The sequence below is a fragment of the Lytechinus variegatus genome, chromosome 9 (assembly GCF_018143015.1).
Source record: "Lytechinus variegatus isolate NC3 chromosome 9, Lvar_3.0, whole genome shotgun sequence".
NCBI classification, from domain to species: domain Eukaryota; kingdom Metazoa; phylum Echinodermata; class Echinoidea; order Temnopleuroida; family Toxopneustidae; genus Lytechinus; species Lytechinus variegatus.
This window is the reverse complement of record NC_054748.1, coordinates 5,592,528-5,619,675: the sequence shown is the minus strand read 5'-3', so window position 1 is coordinate 5,619,675 and position 27,148 is coordinate 5,592,528. Positions and strand designations below refer to the sequence as shown.

The window sequence follows — 27,148 nt, the reverse complement described above, 5'->3', positions numbered from 1 at the left end:
CTGGGTGATTCTTCAATAAGCGTTCACTCAGATTCAGGCTCAATGAACCTATCGAAAACCTATCCAAACCGGGCACATACAGAGTCAATCCGATCTACTTCCGAACAAGCACACTTGACCACAAGGCAACATCTTGATGAGTTCGATCGCTATCTTGAGTCATATCTAGCTGCCCAGAATTTGACCCATGTTCCTAGTCATTCACTTGGACACTCTTCAGACTCGGATACGAGACAACAGCATGGCTCATCAGTAAGAACCAACACTGCTTTACTCAAGAGACAAGAACAACCAACCCAAATGGAACCTTCTACCTTACTACCATCATCTTCATCATACATCAATTCACTAATGTCAATGCATGGAAGAGGTTCCTCAATTGCAAGGAAACCTCTTTTCGAGGACGATGACGACCATTGCATGCCTTCAACCAGTGGTGTGACTTCTCTCCAGAAAGGACACCTTGCAGACATGGGTAAGTCATAACATGTAGTAGTTGTTCTTATCAGTTACATTCCGTAATTGCAGACTGCTCTCTGAATTCCTCAGAATGAAAGTACATCTATTATATAGTGCTTAAAGATCAATCCAAAACTAGATTGAGAAATTACTTCTAATATATTTTCAATCTATTTTTCTACTGGCCCCTCATAACTATTATGGAATTAACCCTTATTCTCCCGGGGGGCATAATGGCCCCCCTCAACAATTTTCGCGATATATCTGCTGCGCGAATTTTTTTCACCTCGCAGCTCACTGACTTTTTACATTCAAGTCTCGCGCAAATTTTGAGACCAAAGTTGTGACGCCCGGGTACGCGGTTACGACATTATGCAACATTATGCAAGTGCATGTCAGACCCAAAATTGCTCATAAACGTGATTTCATGTACAAATCCAATGCAACTTGCGTATTTAGCCAAAATTCATAAATAGGTTCATTATTGCGGATTGAAATAATCGCTAGAGGGTATTCATTTGTCTCGCAATCTACTATGGTCAACAAGGATATTCGTGATCACTCTCGCAAAAAGTGTTCACAGGCTTTCTAGGAAATTCGTGATCACTCTCGCAAAAAGTGTTCACTAGCTTACAAGTTCACGAGCTTTCGAGTGCCGCTGCAACTCTTTATCAGGTGACGAAAATTTTTCGATATCGTACTATATTTATATTTCCTTGACAATGGGACAATCTTAAATGAATACGCATTTCACTATATATGATTTGGATAGTAGAAATCGGTTGAAATTGTCTGAACAGTGCGGTTAATATATTTTGAAAAGAAAAAAAAAAACAGAATTCACAAAAAAAAATTGAACCAAAATGTTCATGTGCATTGACATCTATCTGTTTTATCTTACATCGCCTTTGTTGATGTGCCTAACACGCTGAAATGCATGTAACGTGCGTAGCGATCGACAGACTATGTATTACCTGTATCATGTGTATGAGGGTAAAAGGCGTTTTCTACAAAAAGCAACTTTTATAATAATGAAATCTCTTGAAAAAGATAAGAGGATCGAGGCATTGCTCTGCATTTTCGTTTTGCATGCCCCTTCAACGCATAATCCTACAAGAGCCAGTAGAATGTTACATAACACACCCTTATCCGTATAGCTTGACTATTATGATATCGTGCTTTTCGGAGCCCCAATGTGGAAAAAAATTGTTTTGGGTATGTATTTTTTTCCTTAAATCACTTAGAGACAAAAAAACTTTTCTCTATCAGCTACATTATAAAAAAGTTAGGGCATAGCAAAGCCTACCTCCTCGGGGAGCTTTCAAAGTCACCCAATCCTTTTTTTTTCGTATTTTGCCAATTTCTCGGAAAATTCGTCATTTTGGAGAACCATTGAGGCAAAAGGTGTTTCTGCCTTGCAGTGAACCCCTTGTTTTTGTTTTGTAACCACACTGCCGAACTCTTCCAACTTTTGTGTCTATTTTCCCTCTTTATTGAAAAAAATGCAGTGTTTGAGCCCCCATTCAGGCAAAAGGGCCTTTCTGCTATATAGTAATGCTAGTATTGATTTTGAAAACCACTTGGAAATAAAAGAATAGGTTTTTTCTATCAGATACATGTAAAAAAAAGTGCTGGCACGTCAATATCTACCTTCTTCAGAGGCTCCAAGATTGGCAGATTTTCCCATATATTGGAAAAAAATATGGAAACGGGGTGGGTGACTTTGGGAACCCCCTGAAGGGGGAGAGGCTTTGCTGCGCAACCACCTATATGTAGCAGATAGAAGAAAGTCTACCTGTTTAATTACACGTATAGTTTCAAAGAATAGAAATGGCTTCACTATATAGCAGAAACACCTTTTGCCTCAATGGGGGCTCGAAAATAGTATATTTTCCCATAAATAGGTAAACCCCCTAAGTGGGGTATGCTCCAATATGTCAACACTTCTTTATATGTAGCAGATAGAAAAAAATCTACTATTTCGTCTCCATATAGCTTAGAAACAATAAAAGTGGCCTTACTTCATACCAGCAACACCTTTTGCCTCAATGGGGGCTCGAAAATAGCATATTTTCCCATAAATAGGTAAAATATGGAAAAGGGGTGGGTGATTTCTGTGACCCCCTAAGTGGGGTATGCTCCAATATGTCAACACTTCTATATGTAGCAGATAGAGGAAACTCTACTCTTTTGTCTCCATATAGTCTAAAAACAATAAAAGTGGCCTTACTACATACCAGCAACACTTTTTGCCTCAATGGGGGCTCGAAATTAGAATATTTTCCCATAAATGGGCAAGATACGTAAAAGGGACGGATAACTTCAGCAGTCCTCAGAGGGGTTAGGCTTTGCTAAACCAGCATTTCGTTATATGTAGCAGAAAGGGGAAACTCTACGCTTTTGTCTCCATATAGTTTAAAAGCAATAAAAGTAGTTTTACTACATGGCAGAAGCACTTTTTGCCTCAATTGGGGCTCGAAAATAGCATATTTTCCCATAAATTTGCAAAATATGTAAAAGTAGCGGTTAACTTCAGCAGCCCCCAAAAGGAGTATGCTTCAATATGATAGCACTTTTTTATATGTAGTATGTAAGTATACGCTTTCGTCTCCATATAGTTAAAAGCAATAAAAGCGGTTTTACCACATTAGCAGAAACACTTTTTGCCTCAATGGGGGCTCGAAAATAGCGTATGTTCCAACAAATTGGCAAAATACGTAAAAGGAGCAGGTACATTTGGCAGTCCCCAGAGGGGGTAGGCTTTGCTGCACGAGCACTTCTTTATAAAGAAAACTCTACGCTTTCGTCTCCATATAGTTTAAAAACAATAAATGTTGCCTTACTACAAAGCAGAAGTACTTTTTGCCTCAATAGGGGCTCGAAAATAGCATATTTTCCCACAAATGGGAAAAATACGTAAAAGGGGCGGGTACCTTTGGCAGTCACCGGAGGGGGTAAGCTTTGCTGCACGAGCACTCCTTTATAGAGAAAACGCTACACTTACGTCTCCATATAGTTTAAAAGCAATAAAAGTGGTTTTACTACATAGCAGAAGCACTTGTTGCCTCAATGGGGGCTCGAAAATAGCATATTTTTCCATAAATTTGCAAAATATGTAAAAGTAGCGGGTGACTTCACCAGTCCCCAGAGGGGGTAGGCTTTGCTGTACCAGCCTTTGTTTATATGTAGCAGATAGAGGAAAGTCTACGCTTTTGTCTCCATATAGTTCAAAAGCAATAAAAGTGGTTTTACTACATAGCAGAAACACTTTTTGCCTCAATGGGGGCTCGAAAATAGCATATTTTCCCACAAATGAGCAAAATACGTAAAAAGGGCGGGTACCTTTGGCAGTCCCCAGAGGGGGTAGGCTTTACTGCACGAGCACTTCTTTATATGTAGCAGATAGAAACAAATCTACGCTTTCGTCTCCACATAGATTAAAAACAATAAAAGTAGCCTTACTACATAGCAGCAACACTTTTTTCCTCAACGGGGGCTCGAAAATAGCATATTTTCCCATAAATAGGTAAAATATGAAAAAGGGGTTGGTGATTTCGACGCTCCCTTAAGGGGGTATGCTTCAATATGGTAGCACTTTTTTATATGTAGCAGACAGAGGAAATTCTACTGTTCTACTGTCTCCATATAATTTTAAAAGAATAAAAGTGGCTTCATTCCATATCAGAAACGTTTTTTTCCTCAATTGGGGCTCCAAATTAGCACATTTTCCCATAAATTGGTAAAATACGCAAAAGGGGTGAGTAACTTCGGCAGTCTCCAGAGGGTTTAGGCTTTGCTGTACCAGCACTTCTTTATATGTAGCAGATAGAGGAAACTCAGTCTGTTATCCCTACGTAGTTAAAAAAAACAATAAAAGCGATTTTACTGCAAAGCAGAACCGTCTTTTCCCTTCAATGGGGCTCCAAAAATGTCGAATTTTCCAAGAAATGGGCAAAATACGAAAAAAGGATGGGGACTCTGGCGGTCCCGTAAGGGGGGGGGGGGTAGGCTTTGCTGCGACCTCACTTCTTTATGATGTAGCTGATAGAGAGAAATCTACTGTTACAGAGGATGTTTTTTTGTGCATTTTATCGCAATATCGAGTAATATATGGTATTTGCCCTTTAACTAAGCAAATAAAGACATACACACTGTCATGAAGCGTTTCAGTATTATCGGTACATTATATCCTCTTTCGTGTCGAATGCTGATATTTTGCAATAGTTGTTGATGTTAATGATTGAACAGATAGATATCAATGCACATGCACATTTTTTACCAGATCATGCCAATTTCGGGATAAATTTTATTTCAAAATATATTAGCTGTCCAGAAAACGAATTCAATCGATTTCTACCATCCGAATCAAAGTGAGATGCGTATTCATTTAACAATGTCCAATTGTCACACTGTGCAAAAATAATAAAAAAAAATAAAAAAGGCCGCCAAAGATATCAATTTTGAACCCCATGGGACACGATTTTAAAGGGGACATCAAAATTCATTAATTAGACACTTCAGGCAATACAAAAACGTTGAGTGAAAAATATTTATATTATGATGGTGCAAAGGAACTCCCATTTCCGACTCCCCTACAATAATGCAGTGATACATGATATACATGGTATAGGTTCATTATTGAAAGTAGGCTGAAAACGAAGCCTATAGACTGCCCAGTGGGCAATCAATCTTTGCTGAAATCATTTATTTATCAGCAGAAACATAATGAAGATGAATATATGTTGTTTGGAAGATTTAATATCATGCAAAATGCAGGAAACATCAATAAAGTAGGCATATCGTTCGCACACCTCAGCTATATGGAGAAAATAGGCCAAAAACGCACGATTTCTATGTGCGCACCATATTGAAAAGGGGGCTGAAATCACAGTCTATAATGTCATTTCCAATTACTGACATATATTTTCTAAAAGTAGAGATATAGATAAAGCGAATGATATTATGCTTGAGAGGAAATATATTAAAAAAAATACACTAAAAAAAAAAATAAATTTCTGAATCGATTTTCGACAATTTTTTTAAGCAAGAAATCTCCGATACCAATGATATGCAAATTTCATTACGTAATTTGCATATGTAAACAATAATTTCTGTTCAAGAAATGTTGTATATTGCTTGTGCACTACTTGAACAATAGTTTTTTAAAGTTTTATACAAAACAAACGTGGTTTGGCTGAGATATTCGCCCTTGACTTCATGCTATGTGTAGAAAGTCTGAAAAATGGCGAAATAAGGCCATTTTGTAGTGACGTCATATATTACGTCATTTCGAAGGAAAGACCACGGATAGAACCCGGCAGCAATGCATTTTTGTAAACTTCAGGGTCCATGCCATCCAGCTATGGGGTCATTTGCTTGTCTGGCTTTCGGTTGAATAATTCTCATGGGCTGGCGGACTATACGGAGCCTCTGAAATGCCATTGACTTGGCGAGATACTTTATCTTGTCATGTCGACTAAATAAGCTCATTATGTCCGCATGGCGAAATACATTATCCTGCCAAGTCAGACCACTTAATAAAAAGTTAGATGTCAATATGGCGAGAAATTTTATCTTACCAAGTCGACTTAAATAAGGTACATGTCAACATGGTGATATATCGGGATTCTTGCCGGACTTATACACTTCATATCTCGGCATGTGAACATATCGACCTGACAAGATAGAATATATCGCTATGTCGAAATAATAAACTTATTAATTACTTAGGCGACGGAAGCGCGGGGGGGGGCTTCCCCCCCCTAAATTTGAGGTGGGGGAGACGGACCCCCTAGATTTTTAGTAAAGAACTTGTTTTTGCTTGTTAATTTGTTTTCTACGTCCCACCCCCTAAATTGAGGTAGACCCCCTTTAAATATTACTGTTCCCTTCCCCTAATTTTGGTTGATAAACTTTTTTTCCTTGTCAAAAAAATTTGATTGTCCCTCCTAAAATTTTTGTTGATTTGCCTGTCAAATTTTTACCTTTGTCCATCCCAAAACTTCAGGTGGATTCCCCTAAATGTTTTGCCCTCCACCGCCAATGATTAATTAAGACATGGTAAGATAAAGTACCACGCTATGGTACGTTGATGGCATTTTTACAGCTTCATTTTTTTGTAGATTTTCCTGTATTTTATCCTGAAAGCCTAAGTCAGGGGCGGATCCAGCTTCCGCCAATAGGGGGAGGGGCCATTTTTTTAACCCATATTTTCCCCGATCTGCCGCTCAAAGTTGATTTTTTTTCTTTGAAGGGGTTGTAACAGTGCCGTAATGAGCCAACAATTTCGAGGGGGCTCGATATGGCGTATCGCTTAAAATTAGTAAGAAGTTGGCAGTGAGCGGAACGAGCAAGCAAATATGTTGACATTTTTTATTTAAAAAAATACAAGGTTGTGATAGATTTTGACATAATATTTGGAAAAAAAATATTATATTTCATCCTGTTCCCTTTCCTTTTCTCTCTATTTTTTCTTAGTCTTGATTCTCTCTTTTTTGTTGGGGGGGGGGGGGGGGGGGCCAAAACGCCCTTGTCCTAACAGTCATTTCCTGGACTTACTTTGTCAGCAACATAAATGTGTAATAATCTGATAAGCACTATGCAAGTTAAAAATAAAATTTCATGTATTTTGTCCTGAAAATTTAACATTCTGGGCAATGTTTCTGAACCTGAACAGAACGCGTATGTAACTAGATAATTACCACGAGCACGAAGCGCAAGCAGAAATGTTAAGTATTCGTTCTGCCCTGGTCGATAAAGGACCTGTTAAGGATTTTTTGAGTTAGCCATTTATACGATACATATTTCAATGATTAAATAATGCGAGCGCGAGCTGAAAATTTTTTGATATTCCAACGTAAAAAGATGAGATTTCAAATCCCCAAATGGGACATTCGATTCATGTTTGTCAATCATGAAAATGATGGGTAATTTTTGGTATCTTTCTACAATAATAATGGGAAATGTGTGCATTAGATATTGCACATGGTGAAGTATGAAAAAACCCATGGTATTGAAAAAGAGACGCACTTGGCAATTTGAAACTGTGCTTATCGTAAATTGAAAGTTACTTGATTTTAGCTTTCCAGATATTTAAATTTATACATGTACGATATGGCTTCGCTGCTTATCCATCTCGCACTCCGACTCGACGATGTCGATAAGCAGAGCTGTCACAATCACCAGCTGATCGCTTACACCGCCTAGTACGGTACGATGCATGTGGTCTCGTTACCAGCTGTGCAGTCTAATCGTGCACGCGTACATATACATAAGCCATGCGGCAAGTGCGTCAACAATTCTAAAAAGCCTGTGCTAAAGACTATGCGTACTCCGCATCCCATATTGCATTGCGCGTTTATTTACAATCGCGAAGCTTCCGGTGTTGCGGAAGGCTCGGATAATGCATCGACCGTTCGACTTGAAGCAGGCAAGGGAGATATAAAAGATTCGCTTGCTCCGCCGCCGGAGAACGTAATTGTGTGAAGTATTTGTAACATTGTCGATGGTATTTTATTGGGGCGATTCTAAAATAAATAGTCGCCCCAAAGCATTGGGTTTTGAGAATTTTTAGGGGCGATTTGGGCTGTCATGGGGGCGAAATCGCCCGTCGCCCCCGTGTGATTTCGACGCTGTAAAAATTAGTGTTAACATAAATGATTGTAAGATGTTACAACACGATTTAAAAGTTTTAAGCAAATGGTCTGAAGAGTGGATGCTCGATTTTAATGTATCACGAAAATTCCATGATATAACATACATGTATTCTTTTAATGGACATGAATTATCAAATGTAAAATGCGAAAAAATATTTAGGTTTTGTAATAAACGATTCTTTAAACTCGAACGACCATTGCATGGATTTATATACAAAAATCTATTTTGAAATGTCTTTTTAACACTAATTCGTTCTCGTTGAGAGTATTGTTGTAATAATGATAATAATGATAATAATAGGCATTTATATAGCGCATTCTATCTAGAAATATTCTATTCCGAGGCGCGTTGTTATTATTATTACCCCGGCTTTTGCTCGAGCTGCCTCTCAGCGCTCATGCATTCAAGGACTTAATACTGCCGGGTACCCATTCACCTCACCTGGGTCGAGTGCAGCACAATGTGGATACATTTATTGCTGAATGGAATTACGCCATGGCTGGAATTCGAACCCACGACCCTCTGTTTCAAAGTCAGAAGACTTATCCACTGGACCACAACGCTCCAACAGCGTATGGCTTGGGATCCTTATCGAGCCGCACACAAAGGCATGATTGAACGTATTAAAAAACGCTACTTCAGGATGATGTTCAAAGATTGGCCTACGAGCTATAACGTATTTTTAAAAGAGGTTGATGGATTGATTGAATGATTTTATTCGTCAGAAATATCACAGGAGATTACAATGAAATTGAAGAATGCCTTGACAGGATAACACATGAAAGCCGAAAGGCTTATTTCTAATGGGGTCCTATCGTTAGCATAAAACATTAACATATTGTAACAAAAAGTATAAACTACGACAAGTACTGGAATATGGTTAAAAATAAAAATAAAATACATACATACATACACATCCATTAGTCCAATAATTTGCAAACATCTGAAGAAAACAATAATCTTCGTAATATGTGAAACAAGATTATATTTTAAAGCTTGTGTATAGTTTTGGTAAGTCCACCAAAATGCACCTATCACTATTCCAAAACATTGCTCGCTAATATTAATGGATATGCTCTATAACAGTTATGATGTGAAGGATATGAAATGAAAATGTGTTTTACAGGATAAATTTTGCGATTTTCCATGGAAATATAACTTGATCGGGTCACCCGATCAAATTAAAATAATTGTGTATTTTGTATTTCAATTAAATCCTATTCCAAATCATGGAATGAGCTGAAACTTTCAAGATATGTTCTTTGTCTGTAACCTTTGGATAACTAATCACTAAATTTATAAGATAAGTGCTTGAATGCCCATTTTTTTAAATTAAAAACAAGCATCGCCGAGAGGGCGCTATATATCCAAGATTTGAATATTTGAAATTTTCTCAGAGAAGTGCAGTTGGAAAAATATCTAACGGTCTCTCCGCTTCAGTAAGACTGTCATATTACATGATATTCGATTATCAATCACATTATTGACCCTTTACCAAAGCTATACACAGGCTTTAACATACTGTAATGTATGTATTATCTACAATAATAATAATAATAATATGAATACAATACTAGAAACTGAATTCATTAGAAATAGAGACGAAAATACCATAGACTTATTTTGTACTATAAAATTGTAAATAAGATGTTAATGTAGGAGAAATAAATAGGTGCACACAAGCGAATAGAATAGGAAGAAATGATAATACTTTTAAGATGAATGTTCCATATGCCAGAACAGACTATTCTATGAAATCATTTTATTCTCAAAACAATCAATGAGTGGAATCAACTCCCTGAAATAGTAGCTAATAGACCATCTCTCAATACATTTAAATCGTCCCTGATTTGATACATCTCGAATTAGACATTTGCGTTATTATTCAAGCAATCTTAGTATTTTGAATAATTATTTTTTGTATCCCCGATGTTGTACTTAAACTATAATCTTTTATCTGCCTATATATTACATATTTGTATTACTTGGTTAATATCATCTATATGTTTTGTACTTCGTTTTTCATATGTCTGGGATGCCAACTTGGATGGGTTTTCCGAGAAATGTATTTTTTATTTAATTTTTCTGCCTGAATGAATCAAATGAAATTAAATCACAACATAACATCGCAAATGAATATATTCTCTCACATTATTATTGTGTTCTTTGTAATGTTAAACTGCGTGGAATTTTGTAAAATGTTGAATTGCAATTGTCACATTCTAAGAATTTTCCACATATTGAAACTATTATCATACAATTGCGATAATCGACTATTTTCGTTGCTACATTTTTGTGGTGGAAATTGTGTGTCTTTGGAGTCTACCTCATGAGCTTGCACCAGTTGAGAGTCCGGGCTGAGAGTATGGTATGTGCGTAAAATATAGGCCTATATTATCGTGAGTACAGCGCTTGTTTATATGGAACGCTTACTTCCTTCATTGGATCATTCTCTGCTAAATGAACAATGGTGAATGTCACGAAATCGGATATATATTCCTGCAATCACACTTTTGGAATATGTCTACATTTCTATATGACTGACTTCCTGATGTGTAAACATTAACGATTTCATAATGTTTTGAATTTGAAATCTCATCTTCCTGGAATGTATTAGGTACTTATGCTCTCATAACATCCATTGATTATTGCAACTATCTGTTATCAAATCGTATATTCTTCATTGCTCATTTCATTCGCATCCCAAACTGTCTCAAAATGGCGTCCAAGGCAAAAGCCGCTGCAGAAGCTGCAGCCCTTCAGACTGTTGAGGATTATCTCACAAGCGATGACTTTCGTCATTCTATTAACAAAGCAGTCGAAATGGCGACTTATAAACATTTGTCTGCCCTCGTTTCACGCCTTGACCATCTTGAGAAAACTAATTCGGATACAATAGAACGGATTGAGCAAAGTGAAGAGCTTGAGCCTAATTAAAAGTCCGAGAGGAGGAGATAAATCGCTTGAATGGCATTCTCGACAACCAATCAACGTCGATTAACAACATAGAAATAGCGATAAATGAAGCTGAACAATATTCTCGTCGCAATTGTTTAAAGTGTTTTGGAGTCAGGGAAAGTGAGTCCAAATATACAGATGACGTTGTAAGTAGAATTGCGAGCGAACAACTCGGTGTCCCGTTTTCAAAAGCAGACTTCGACCGATCTCATCGTGTGGCTCCAAGGAACACCAGCGTAAAAAGGACGGAAACGACGGGGGGCGCTAAGATCGTCAAATTCTGCACGTATCGGGTACGCAACGCAGTGATTAGAGCTCGACGAAGGCTGAAAGGAACTGGTTTGTCGATTGATAAAGCAATTACTCAGATCAATCAAGAACTTTTGAGGGTTGCAAAAGGTCATAAGAACGTCAAGGATGCGTGGTCTTTCGACGGTAGATAATTGCACCTTTGGGCATGGTGGTGGAGTTGGTTTATTTGTTAATGAAGTACTACATTTCAAATATAAGAGTTCATTAAACAATGTGAAGGAGTAGAACCTTTATTAATTGAAATTGATTGCAAACCTGACAAAAACACAATTGTAGGGGTAATGTATCGACAGCCTAAACTACATGTCACTAACTTCATTGCTTTATTTCATAAAGTGATGAATAACAAAAAATTTAAACATAAAAATATTTATCTCATGGGAGATATGAATATTGATATATCAAATAGTTATAGAAATACATCAGGACGTGATTTTACTAGCGCAGTCATTTCACCTGGTTTCATGCTATCACTAATAAACAAACTCGGTTACGGATAATTCAGGAATAGTCGACTATTCTATCATTGACGTCACGGAATAGCACTTTTTCTTCGGTTGGCGTTTCATTTTCGTCATCATCGCAAAATAGTGAGAATATGTTGGATCACATGATATTGAAACCATCAGCATGTAGGATTTAATTTATGTATATAATAGATAATCTTTGCACCAATGTTTTCAGTTCTTTTTCCGTTTCAGGCATTTCACCACAGACGTTTCCGATCATTTCCCTACATTTGATATTTCTCATTTTAATGAAAGCCACATAAGGAAAGGAAGCATGAATGTTTCCAATACCGAAAAATCTCCTCTTAAAATATAACTTTACTGAGTTAAGAACTTTCATCTATTTATTGGTCCATGGTATATCAAAAAAGTGATCCAGAGAAGGCATATGATTTAATTTATGATACACTAATTAGTCTATACAAGCACTGTCCTCTCTGAATACAGTGACTCATAAATGAAAGAAAGCTCGTGCGAGGAAACCCTTTGTTTATCCTGAAATTTTAAAACGTATTAAAAAAGAAAGACAGCTCGTTCAAAATTTATATAAATTCACCAAATAATGATTATCATAACAAATATAAAGTAATAAAAAAATAAAGTCACATTTCATTTACGCCGGGCGAAAATGGATTTTTCTTTCAAAGAATTCAGCTGCATAAGACAGGATTCCAAACGACCATGCAAATTATAAATTAAACTTTGGGTAGACGTAAGCGAAATGAAGCAGAAACGAGTTTCAATCATAATATGGTTTAACACTTACGGATCCTAATGATATAGCAGATAATTTCAATGAGTTTTTTAATATGAATATTGGATCGTCTGTATCAAATGATATATATTTAGATGATAATAATTCTGAATTTTCTTCATTCATGAATGCTCCTATCTCGGATACGTTGTTCTTTTCACCGGTAACGAATAGTGAAGTACTAGAGATATGTAAATCTTTGCAGTCTCGAAAAAGTAGTGGTTTCGATGAAATCGATGCTTCTTTTATTAAACAATTAATATATCATATTGTAGATTCTCTTAGCCATATTTTAATTGTTCCTTAAGTTCTGGATATGTACCTTCCAAATTAAAGATAGCTAAGGTAGTACCTGTATTTAAGAAGAATGACTCAAAGTGTTTTACTAAATATCGCCCAAAATCGGCTTAACCTTGTATATCAAAACTAAACTGGTTTCTAACATTATAATTTATAATTGTTACTTAAATATGACATTTATGGTATGGTATTGACACTATGGTAATAGAGGTGTACCTTTCAATTGATTAAGGTGATATTATCGAATGAAGGAACAATCTACTGTATACAATAGAACTAAATTATCTTTTAGATATGTAAATACGGGTGTGACCCAAGGATCCGTTCTAGGACCCTTCTCATTTTTATTATACCTAAATGATATTATTAATTCTTGCCATGACTCCCATTTTATATTATATGCAGATGACACATCGCTTCTTGTCTCTCATGAAAGTATTGATATCTTAACTAAAACTTTGAATAGAAATCTTGCACGAATAGGATCTTCATGGTTCAAGTGCAATAAATTGTCATTAGATAACGGTAAAACGCAGTGGGTGATTTTCAGAAAGAGGGGTGTGCAATATAATACTTGGGACATTGTTTTAAAGGTAGACGGAACCCGTCTCAAATTCTATGACCCTTTGCAATTTCATGGTGTCACATTGAGTAGCACACTCTGTTGGGATGCTCATACTAATTTTATTTGTAATAAGGTTTCTCGTTTTTTTTATCGACTCAAATAGGACTTGCCAAAACACCTTTTATTTACTTTTTATAACGCTTTCATTTCATCACGCTTGACCTATTTAGCTCAATATGGGTAAATACATATTCTTGCCATCTACACTAACTGCTTTCATTACAGAAAAAACTAGTACGTATTTGTATGGGATCAGATTATAGAGCGCCTACTTCGAAACTATTTTAGTCGTTAAGAACCCTTGAATTACAATATACTAATAAACTACAGATTGCTTCTTTAATGCAGCGGTATCACATTCAAACCCTTTCTCCCCAATTAATGAATATGTTTTATTCCAATTGTAATATAAATTTTCACTATAAAAGATCGTCACGAAATTTCACAGATGGAATTGCAAAAATGACTCATCTAAAGTTTCATTGCGTCACACTGGCCCCTATTATGGAGTAGTCAGAATCTTTAACAATTTAATATTACCTTTTATAATAGGTTAAAAAAGCAATACAAAACTGATCCAGCATTACTAAGATCCTCATCGTACTATACATTTCCATGAGTTTTGCTTTATGTCTTGTTGATCTTATATATATATATATATATAGGCGGCTTGTCATTGTTCAAAACTCACCTTCACCCGGCGAAGGAAAATAGAATTGGTATAGTGTCGAAAATCTGTCTATCCGACGGTCAATTGGATCGGATCTGGCTCAGTCTAGCCGTTAACCCGTCTCTGTGGTCTAGTGGTTAAGGCACCGGCGTTCAAAGCTGGGGGCCCAGGTTCGATTCCCGGCAGAGACATTTTTTCGAAATCACCAATTTTTCCAAAGTTTAGATAGCTCTGGGGAACCTTGATTTAAGCTACGCCTACCATTGTTCTCTTCATCCATTTCTTTACAATATTTAAATAAAAAAGAGTTGCCAAAAAGCTGTTGTACATGTAAAGCTTTACACATTTCTATTTCTTCTCTCATACGTGTACAGTATCAAAGCAATAGCTTTGATCCAGCTGAGGCATGGCGGCTTGTCATTGTTCAAAACTCACCTTAACCCGACAAAGAAATATAATTATTATAGTGTCGAAAATCTGTCTATCTGACGGTCAATCGGATCTGGCTCAGTCTAGCCACTAACCCGTCTCTGTGGTCTAGTGGTTAAGGCACCGGCGTTCAAAGCTGGGGGCCCGGGTTCGATTCCCGGCAGAGACATTTTTTCGGCATCACCAATTTTTCCAAAGGGTAGATAGCTCTGGGGAACCTTCATTTAAGCTACGCCTACCATTGTTATCTTCATCAATTTCTTCACAATATATATATATATATATATATGCATATATACTTCAGTATTCTTTTCTTTAATTTGTTTGTGTTCTTTTGCCGAATCCATATATTCCATATATTACAATAATTTCAAGAATTTATTTTGGGTGTGTGCGTTTTAACAAGCCTTCTCACGTTTTTTTTTTTCTGGGGGGGGGGACTCCTTTTCCCCATTAATTCATCTTTCGTCTTGTTTTTATATTGTTTCAATGATTTGGCATAATACTTTATCACTTTCGTCCGTAATTATTTATGTTTCAATGATATGTTTTATTTGTATTGTCTCTTTGTTTGTATATGATCATGGTATCAACTTGTATTTCTAGTGAATTGGAAATAAATGCTAAATTAAAATGGTATATTTCTTCAATTTCAGGCCATAATAAGGATTTGAGATAATAGTCGATATTTCATAATCCAATAAATCTGTAAATATTTCCAACCATCAAATTTATTTTGTCTTTCCCATGAGAGTCTACAGTGATCTGATTTTTTTCTTTTTACTTTGAAGCAACGTGAACACGAAATGAATTGATTTTCGTTGTTGCATCTCTTGAATTCCTTGAGTACATTAGAATTGGCCCTTACGCAACCCAAAGAAAATTATACGAAATTTACGCACAAATTACACGGCCTAAGCTAGATTGTGGTCAAAGGCTATTTGTCCAGGGAACAAGGTCTAGGGGAAATGCCCAGGAGAAGTAATCGTCTGGGAGTATTTGTCCAGGGGGTAGTTTCCCATAATATGCTTGTCCTGGGGTGAATATCCAGGAGTTGGTAGATGTTTGAGGTGGATGTCTGGGAGTTGATCTTCGGATACGGTCTATTGGACGAACATTCTAAGGAAGCAAATGGATTGAAGGTTGGGAAAATCATCAAATTCTATTAAACAAATTATCATGCGAAGGCAACACTTCGACTATATCCCTTTGCGTGCGGACCTGCGAATCCCGATACCTCTCCCTGCGGCGGGGCCGTTTTGTTACATTGCTGGTATTTGGATCTGTGGCGGTGTTTTCCCAATCAATAGCTAATTGCGCCAAACTGATGTATTTTCAGGAATTTTAGTAAAAGTATAGATGAAAGATCAGACATTTTTCTTTCTAGAAATGAAGGTTTCGCCTCTCAAATCAACAGAATAGCTAAGAAATTTACTAGGAAAAAGTCGTGTTATTTTGTAAAATCCTGGCTTTTCCCCAAGTCAATAGGCACTGTGTATAAAAATGCGTAAGGGCAATCAACACGCGCGGACAGGTCGGGTTCGATCGATACCGCTTTGTTGTCTGCACCAGTGCTTTTTTCATTGCCTATTGTCCCGCTTCTCATGAATGGCCTCTTTACCTAATTGTAGAGAGATCACTTGCAAAGTGTATAATTACATCGATAATCCGTTTTGGGTGAAATCACAGCATACCAAATACCTTTATTATCCAGAATGAATAAAAAAACGTGAATTTTCCCTTGCAAGTGCGATTATGATGATTTAATACAGCGCAACAAAAGACCGAAACTTTTTTGTGACTGTGGGGGGGGGGGGGGGGGCTTCAAGGCGGTGGCCTCAACGTTTCACTTAAAATCGTCTTTGGTATCTTCTGTTCATAAATTATGGTTCGTAAATAAAAAAAAAATGTGTTATTGAAGATTGCATACCAGTATTCGTTTTTTTTCCATTGCGATTTCAAAGAGTGAAGGGTGTAAATGTGAATCGGTGGATCTGAAACCATACCTCCCAACGCTCTCCTCGTCTCGTTCTACATTTCATTTTTCTTTATCTCCCTTTTCCCTCCAAAATAACCATTCTACCGACTACTGTACATCACAATGAGAGAAAGTTAATTATTTTCATCTAATGAAATTGTAATATCCTAATTAAAAGTGTTTTATGATGTTCTTCTATTTTATTTTTTAACCGTTCTGGGTTTTCACAACCGAAAACAAAACTTATAAAGAAATCATGAAAGGTTTGTATCCCGTATTGTCTCCATCCTTTTAATCGTTCAATTAAATAATACAGAGATGTTGGAGTCGGAAGGAGGCGTCAGTCCATAAATTCGTGATTTTTTTTTTTTTTTGGGGGGGGGGGGTGGGGGGCGGATCACTCCCACATTCAGCTCAACCTCTCCATTATCAAAAACGCCCAGCAGCCACTGTTATTTATACATCTTTTTCAAATATTTTGATGTTGATGCTCACCAGAGTAAGCGCCCCGAAGGTATGTTTGCCGTAAAAAAAAATATAAGGCGAATCTGTCTTTTTTATATGGATCCTTTTCTTCTACGCTATTCGCCAGAAAAAAAAGAAAAGAAAAGGCAAATAAGAAGTAAGAAACTAACGAAAAAGTAGGAAAATTTATAACATTTTTAGGGGGGGTTTAGGTTAAAGATTGAGAGGGGTTTGTCGGGACACGCCAAATAAACATGCTTTTTATAGGTGGATGCTTCACCGCACTGTAAATTCTCAGTCTATTTCCTCAATTTCAGGTGAGGAAACTTTTAGTTCATATTAGTTTTAGCATTTGAAGTGATTATGCTTTTGTCGAATATTCGGTGCAAAAAAATTTGACCTGGCAGAGAATCTGAGAATGGGATGAAGAGCTTTCAAAACCTAGCATGACAAATTAATTCTATAAAATGGCGTGAATTACAAATTGAGGTGGGTGATTAGTAATCTATAATTCTTTATAAGTAAATAGTCATGCAATAGCAAAAGCGCACATAATTATTTACATTATACCTTTTTGATATATTTCCTCATTTTCCCCTCTTATCCTTTCTATCGTTTTACATGTATATCGATTTTCATTTTCTATTCTTTTTCTGAATCCCACTTGCACCTTCTTTCATCCCTATGCGTATCATCACCCAGGGATTTTTTTTTCTTTGATAAAGTACTGTCATGCTCAGGAAGAAAAATGTTCTTCCCATTTCAGCACCTGCATGTTTTGTCAAAATGAGAAGACATTTACAGCGTTTAAATATTATTGTCGTAATATGAAAAGCAGTATTCCTAAAGAGCTTTTTTAATCTGTATCGTCTACCTTCTCCCCGATTTGGATTACGAGGTATCATACCCGCCTCATCCCCGTCTATCAATTCTCTCTGTTTTTTTTTCTTCTCAGTACCTGTCATTTTACATTACATCTAACCCCCCTCCCCTCTCTCTTCATTAATCGTTCCCAGAGTAGGTCTATGCCTCGATTCAGCCAATTTGTATTGATCGGGGATTGTTGCATTTCTAAGCCTCTCATCCTATTGCATCGTGGCCATCATGTCGAAAATTAAGGGGGGGTCTCCCTGATTCTTAAATAAATTCCTGAAAAACCTTTTAAAACTACTATTGTAACTGTCATTTCACAATAAATTCTATATCATGTTCCATTTTCTATATCGATAACGTGGGTAGATATCTATCGTACAGAAAATATGATGATAATGATAATCGTATAAAAATGCACGACTAACTATTTTTGTGAACTTGGGGCTTAGGGTTATAAGGCAAGACAGAGGCCTTCATCCTTCAATAAAAGTAATTTTTCTTTATTTTTTAGTAAATTATATGTCTCATTTAATTCGATTTTCCACGCAGCTATTGTAATAATAAATAATTTTCTTCCTGAAGTTTGCGCATCAGTATTCGATTTATAAATATTCTGAAATTATTTCAAAGATTACACGAGTGAAAGTAACTAAAATTGTAAGTCTGAAATCATACCTCCCGACTCTCTCCTTGTCACTTTCTACGTTTCTTTCTTTAGCTTACTTTTCCCACAAAAAGAGCCATGTTAGCAACTACTGAAAGTAAGGGATTTTTTTTTACTTGAATGAATTATAACATCCGCTATCAAAAGTGTTTTAATTGTTTGTTTTTTTTGTTTTGTTCTATTTTGTATTTGTCTCCTTGATTTCACAACCGACAACACATGAAGTAATCATGTAATAAATAAATTATTAAAACAAATCATAATAGTTAGAATTCATTTTTGTCTCTATCGTTTTAATCGTTCAATCCAATAGTACAGAGGCGACGGAGTTAGTAGAAAGTTTCATTCCTCACCCCCTTGAGAAAAAACATGTAAAAAAATCTGAAGTTTTATATAAATTTGTAATTTTGTTTTGGCCGGTCCACTCCATCTCACTATCAGCTCAACCCCTCCATTATAAAAAAAAAAACGCTCAGCGGCCCTTGGTTTTGTTATAAAAGAAATCATATACTTTGGTTTTCATGCTAACCAGGGTAAGCGACCCAAATGTTTGTTTCCAGTAACGGGAACAAAGTCGGGTGCGGGTCGGATTTTTTTCTAAATAAATTTTTTCTACCACGCTATTCGCCGGTTAAAAAAAGATAAATTGGCGACCCCCCTGTTGCACCCACAAATGTTATAACGCCCACAAATGTAATAACACTTTACCCACAAATGTAATAATTTTTGATCGCCCACAAATGTAATAATAACTTTACCAACAAATGTAATAAATTTGAAGGGATTTTTGGCGAATCCGTTCTAAACTGAAATCCTATAGTAATGCGTTCATATAGCACAAAAGTGCAAAGTGTTTTTTTTCAGACCGGGTTAATAAAACATCAAAGTACAAGTCCAAAGTCTTTCTTCCAGACCCGGTTGTTTCAAAAAGTTATAATATAAATCCAAAGTCTTTTTTCCAGACCCGGTTGTTTGAAAAATATAATAAGAGTCCAACGTCTTTTTTTCCAGACCAGGTTGTTTAAAAAATTGTGATACAAGTCCAAAGTCTTTCTTCCAGACCCGGTTGTTTCAAAAAATTATAATATAAATCCAAAGTCTTTTTCCAGACCCGGTTGTTTTAAAAAATATAATGAAAGTCCAAAGTCTTTTTTTTTCCAGACCCGGTTGTTTAAAAAAATTGCTGGGATGACGTCATCATGTACGAACTAGCGCTTGTTCGAGTACTATGACACCGAACGTCAAAACCCTCAAATACGAGTCACAGATTTGGTCAGTGACCGAGAAGGCTCGTCACAGATTACTTCGCGCATGCGCAGTGCTCCCAAAATTCCTTAATCTCGTACGTCCACATGGCACGTCACAGAAAACGAAATGTCTCAATTCTCTCTCGTTGTCCGTGACATCTGAACATTTTTCTATAATTTCCCTAAATGGTTCTTCTTTCATGCTTATATGCATCATCACGAAGGGGAGTGTTTTTATGCAATTAAAATGAATCACTGACGGATGTCATAAGCACCTACGTGTTGTTGGTTAATGAGACATAGTTTGTTGTTTTTAGTTCCGGTATGTTGGTCGAAATAAAAAGGAAAAAAAGTATGCATAAAAGCTTTTTGTATTGCTTAGTACGAAAAGCGTTCAATAAGTCATCCTCTCGATAAACACTAATCTTCCTTTTGTTCGGGCCGTTGACCATCTGTATCCTGCTCTTTTCGGAAGGAATTTGTTTGAGTGGCCGCCCTGACATTTTTTCTGTTCGGGTAGTGCGGATATCGCGATCAGCTCAAAGTACTAAGACATTACTCTCGTACAAACTTTTGTTTTTTCTGAAAATGCAATCAATCGATAAACGAAGGAGATATCATTCCAGAGTGAAATCTCCTTGATGAAACAAATAATGAGATGAAAATGGTATATAAACGCGTAGCTTATTACGAGACGATCTTGCAGAAAAAGATGTTGGTGCACGATATGGATTAAATCACGTGATCAGAACAAATCATGTGATCATGCCTTTTGCGAGCACGTATAAGCTCGTCACCAAATTTAATCTTCCCCGTCTGACTCCAACGAAAAAATCGGGTAAAGTTGAAATGATTTCCTATTTTGAGGATTTTTCCCCACGTAGCTGTATATTTTTTTCATTCTGTTATCGAAATAGGTTTTATTTAGGAAATAGTGGCAGAGGTTTTAGTACATAACAATTACGAAAAAGCTGAAAACCTTCATCGAATTAAACCAAAAAAAAATATCGGCTTCTGTAGAAGCCCGTCGTAGCTAAGTGAATGACTCGCTGGGCTTCTGTGGAAGCACGTCGCACACAAAGTGATATAGACAGTGTCCCTGAAACGTATTGAAGTCGTGAAAATAATGCGTTTCATTGAAGTAATATTATTGAACGTCCTGAATAATTGGCTTTCTAATCCCTGAGTTTGGTACACGTTAGTGCAAATAATGATTTGTAATATTTTATTGTTAAATAGATAATGCATTGGCTAATGGAAAGTTCGGTGAACATGGAGGGGAATTGTCTGTCAAGTCCTATGGCTTTAGACTTATCATCCCAGAGGGCGCCCTTGAGAAAGATGAACAAATCGATCTACGAGTACTGACCGAAATTCCGGATGGACTCACACTCCAAGAAGATGAGATGTTTGTTAGCCATGGATTCAAGCTTTGGCCAACCGGTCTTCATTTTAAGAGACCGGTAAAATTGATAATACCACACTGCGTGGTTGTCACTATTCCAAACAAGATCGAGACAGTACTGTATTCCTGGAATCAATCGGGTAATTATGTTTACTAATGATAATATCATATTGACAATAATGCAGTTAACCTATTAAATTGGACATTTTTCATTCACATTTCTGAATATTTTCCACGATGAATGTTAAAGACTTTTGCAGTGATTGAATTATTACTATTTTTTTCCAAATCATGCGCAACTTTTGAGACCACGTTTGGGACTTCCATTTTTCTAATTCTCTGAATTCTCAAAGGTACATTTGAACGGATTTCTCATTCGGCCAACATGATTTGTACAGTGAAAGACCAGTGGCTGGAGGTTCTTATCAGCCATTTCTGTGGAGGACGCTTTGCTATTATTTGGGATTGGCTAAATTCACCTTTCGGGGCATACTGTTGTCATGCATGTCATTTCTTCCAAGAACGTTGCCTTCTTCTAGGAGACCAGTGCTCGAAGTTAGATTTGCCAAGAAGATTCGTGGCCAAACATGGGTAAAATCATTTTGCATTACGGTATTTTCATCTAGCATTGAACACCAAGTTTACAGAGATATTAGGTAAATTGTGAAAATGAAAGTTATCATGATCAACTGAGCATTAGGACATTCAATTGATAATTATAATAACAAAAGCTGGATAATTAAGCGGGTATTTTTTGCCGGGATACAAAGCAATATTACCCTGGCTGAAGCGGGGTTGTATTATGGGTAATAAAGCATTCAAGGAACCTCTTCCTATTCACTTACCCTGGGTATTGATGGAGCACAATGTGGGTCAATTTCTTGCTAAATAAAAACACGATACGGTTCGGAATCGAACCCCACGTCCCTCAGATTGAAAGACCGCTTTCCCCACATATTAAAAATTCTAGATGAGCAAAAGGAAACGAAATGATATTGGGTTATTCAATATATCACTAATTATAATATATTAATCAATTGATAAACCAATACATATTGAAATATTTAAGCGGCGAGATTTGCAAGTTGCAAAGTCAATCTAGTTTTTCTGCTTTCGTTTTTTTTTTTTCTTTGGGGTGCATGAAAAATCCAACCACCTGATTAGACTTTGTACTCAAACGTATGCAGATCGCTTGGATCCGCCGTTTTCTAGCGTCAATACCATCTTTGACACGTTGTCAAAATGACAAAAAAAAATCTTTCCATATCGTCTGAAAAGTGCATTGCGCCACACGCAAATGTGCGAATGTGTGTTTGGTTGTGCACAAGTCCATATATGTATGATTTCGATATCAAAATTTGCTGAGGTTCTTCCCTTTCTGCAATGAAATTATAAATGATTTAGACTGACAACCACCAACAAAAATAAGCACAATCTGTTTTAAGAGTACCTTCATTGATTTTACGAACTAGGATAGACATCGGCTGGTTTCCTAAATACGATTAAGAGATAATTGCGTTAAAGTGATGATGTTTTGCAGACGTCCAAAAACTTACGGATTCGAAAGAAACCAAATCAATTATTGAGAATGCATTCTATCCTTTACTTTATGCAAACTTTTGTTTGCAATTCGATTTTGTTTTCAATATTTAAAATGACGCGTAGATATACATTTTAGAGGATTTGTCAAAGACTTGCACTTTATGACTAGATTAAACACTAAGAAAACAAAAACAAATGTGTCTCTTTTTTATATTCAGAAAGATATCCACGCGTTAGATGACAGATTCCAGCCTGTTAAGAGTGATGACGACGAAATTATTTTTCGACGTGTCAAAGACTTGCTCTTTATGACTAGATTAATTACTAAGAAAACAAAAACAAATGTGTCTCTATTTTATATTCAGAAAGATATCCACGCGTTAAATGACAGATTCCAGCCTGTTAAGAGTGATGACGACGAAATTATTTTTCGACGTAAAAAAATTACTGTATCTTGCAGTCTTAGTGGAAACAGTTTCGATCCTGAGGTAAGTACAGTACAGCTGAACGAAAACCTACAACAATCTTAGGTTTAAAATGATGATTTTATATCAAGCAATAGTACCAGATATAGGGGAGAATTGCATCGTGCACAATGAAGGGGTATGCCTAAGCCGAAACAGACATGTCCTTGCAAACTTTTAAATGACGGAACGTTAATAATACCATGTATTGAAAGCTGCCCACCACTTACTGGAGCAAGTGGGTCGAATGGTTGCCACTAGATGTCCAAAAAAGCAGTAAAAGAGAAACCATCTTTATGTTTATTCGAAGTTCATTCGAGGTTGTTGCCAAAGAAGGGAAAATGGTTAGATCAATGCGGGTTAGCTCTCTATGGAAGCTTATTCATAAATTAACGGAAAATATCTTGTTTTGATATTGGAGGACTTCCAGGGGCCTGTTGCAGAGTTATTTTTATGTGCAATTAAAGAAATCAAGCACAAGGCGCATATACGTGCACTTTATTGGTTGAAGTCGAGTTAGGATTATTTTTTTATTGATCTGTATTTGCTGATCACAACCCTTTCTTGCACACGCCCCAGGACAAGCGAAAATATTGCCCATTACCATGATTACTAAAATGCTTCCATTCATTTCCAAACTAGTAGTTCTCGTGCTTCTCGCACCATTAGGAATCATTAAGCGAGCTGCATCGATTGGGAGGTGTTGTGGGTCATTGGATTTTTTTCCGTACTTTGAACCACAAGGTCTAGTGTTCGAATCCCACCGCATCACAAGTGATCACAAGTGATCCTTGTGGAAAACCTCTAAATGATATTCACCATCAAATTTTTATTAATGAAAATACTTTAAAAAGGTCACGTCCACTGCAGAAAAATGTTGATCTGAATAAATACAGAAACAACAAACAAGCATTATGCTGAAAATTTCATCAAAATAGAATTGAAAATAAGAAAGTTATGACATTCTTAAGTTTCGCTTATTTTTCACAAACAGTGATATGTAAAACTCAGTGACATGCAAATAAGACAGTTGATGATGTCCCTCACTCACCATTTCTTTTGTTTTCTTAATTGTTTGTATTGTAAAATATTTCATTTTAAAGCGAAACTTTAAAATGTCACAACTTTCTTATTTGACATCGGATTTTGATGAAATTTTCAGTGTCAGATTTGTTGGATTTCTCTCTTTTTATTTGAATCTTTGGTGGACTTGTCCTTAGGAACAGCTATATGAAGCACCTTACTAGTAGTAAATGATTACCTTAGGAAAAAATCCTTGTCTTATAGCAGCCCTCCCAGGGCCTGGGTAATAGTGCACAGTGCTTAGAAACATTTCATTATTAATCATTAAATATTAAGCGCTCTCTAAATGTTGCGTATTGTTACCACTACGTATTGTTACCATTGTTAACATTACGAACACTAGTAGAGTAATAGTTACATTCTGTGTATTCCTGTTTGCATTGTACAATAAAAGATAAATCAAACATCCCATTTCTTGTTCTCCAGGCAATTCATTACGAAGACATACAGAGCAATCTGAAGAAGACCATCTACTTTGATCTAGATCTCAATAAAAACCATGATGAAACCCTCGTCACCCTTCACTTGGATCAAGATAAGGATTCAGATCGGAGAGAGACAATCAAATTCAACACACACTTCCAAGATGGTAAAGTACAGTATGAATACGCAAAATCACTATAGCCTATTCGGGCGATCCGCTAGAATGACTTTTGTTAATACTGACATTTTTTCAACAGACACAAACGCACGCACGTTATACCACACACCATGTTAATAAGAGCACTGAGAGCATTTTCATTTATTCGAGCGTAGGATAAAACCACACATTTGATTGAATTACCTTTCCCGTGCGAAATGCTATTGTATAAATTTATTGCATACATTCGTAATTCCGAAGCTTGTTATTCCGAAAGTACGGTTATTCCGAAGGTTCGTTAGTCCGAAAACGAAATGAGTTTCTTAATTCCGAAGGTTCGTTAGTCCGACAAGATAACAGGATGTTATGCAATAATTATGCAATAATAGTGTGCTGTGACTAAAGCATGTATTTTATTAAGAATCAAGCATAGGCTTATTTTCGATTTTATCTGAGCAATTGCTGCCTAACCAAATGGTTAAGGATACAGGGCCCGTATTCTATAAACGAGATTAGCATGCTTAAGTAAAAAAATCTAAGCATTTTGTGTCAGTTTCTGCCTAGGACAAAATTCTTAGCCAAAACGCGTATTCCATAAAGAATTAGCTAAGCATTTTGTATTAGAATTTGGCTAAGATGTTTTGCGCGATTAAGACAGATTGAGGAAGAATGGCTAAGTAACTTTTCGTAAAACTGCAAAGTCTGTAGTTCATGAATATAAATTTAAGACAGTTGTGAGATGTCTTAAGTTTTAGTTTCATGGCAATTTCAGCCCACGCCGTTTCTTTATCCTAAAACGTGATGCTTGAATTAAGCTTGGGTCTAAAGATTTCTTTCCTCTCTCTTATTTCGGTTATCAACGCAATTTTCTCTCCTCCAGTGAAATTGGCCTTCCTTTTCTTCTCAGCCTCCATCTTGATATTCGTTATGATGCGATTTTGCTTTAACACATAAAACGCATGAGCCCGTATTCTGATAGCGTGGTTTAAATTAATCCTAGTCTAAGTGTGGGAATAAACTGTCATATTTAAACCTTGGTTTAAGTTTCATATTCTGATAGCAAGGTTTAAGTTAACCGTGGTCTAAGTTTGGCAATAAATACTCAAAAATTATAAACTCGTGCAGGGGGTAGTTTAAGCCTGGTTTAAATCCAACAAATCATGGCCAACACATTTTTAGAATTTATACCTATATTGTATTTCAATCTACTTCCTCAGTTTTTAACCGATTTTCATAATATTTTGAACACACATTGGTCTTAAGGTATAGAGGTGTAAGTTATTTTTTGTTTTGCTTTTCAAATAATGTGTTGCCATGGGAACAGTATATCATGGCCAAAATTTTGCCGCTTAAAATACTTCATCATTTTTATACCAATTCTCATGAAAGTTGGCTTACACATTGGATTTGAGGTAAAGATGTCCAAGACATAATATTAGGGCAAAAATTATGTGAAAATCTTGCAGTTCCAAATACTTCTTCAGTTTTTAACCAATTCTTATGAAATGTGGCACAAACATTAGCCTTGATGTGTAGATGTATATTTGATGCCTTTATAAAAAAAATCATGTTGCCATGGTAACAAATAAAATAACAAAAATTAGATGGAAATCGTATGCTTTGAATACTTTATCAGCTTTCAACTGGTCAATTCTCCTAAGAATTTGGCACACACATTAGTCTTGAGTTGAAGATGCTTAAAACATATTTTTGCCCTTACCGGAAATCGTGTTGCCGTGGTTAGAACATATTATATAATGAAATTAGGTGAAAATTTTGTGGTTTGAACCCCTTCATTAGTTTTCAACCAATTCTTATGAAAGTTGGCTCACACATTGATCTTGAGGTATAGATCTGCAAGACATATATTGAAAAGTATGTTGCCATGGTAACAGTATATCAAATCAATAAATGTGTAAATAGCATGATGTGGATTGAACTACTTCTTCATTTTATGACTTTGGCCTATACGCTCATAAAATTTACAACACCTACATGTAGGTTTTGAGCTAAAATAATCTGCAAGACACATTTTCACATTCATCAAAGTATGTGTTTGTATGGTAAGTACACACGCCAGAATAAGATTAATACAATGGCGACTGGTCAATGCTAACTTTTGTTTGGCTACATAGAGAACTACACGTAGTTGTGGGCTTTGTTCTATTTTTTTTT

At 36.3% G+C, this 27,148-nt stretch overlaps 1 pseudogene; it reads left to right on the top strand.

Annotated features, from left to right (window-relative positions):
* The first annotated feature begins 116 nt into the window (after nt 1-116).
* LOC121421244 lies at nt 117-25,017 on the top strand (annotated as a pseudogene).
* Nucleotides 25,018-27,148: the final 2,131 nt, after the last annotated feature.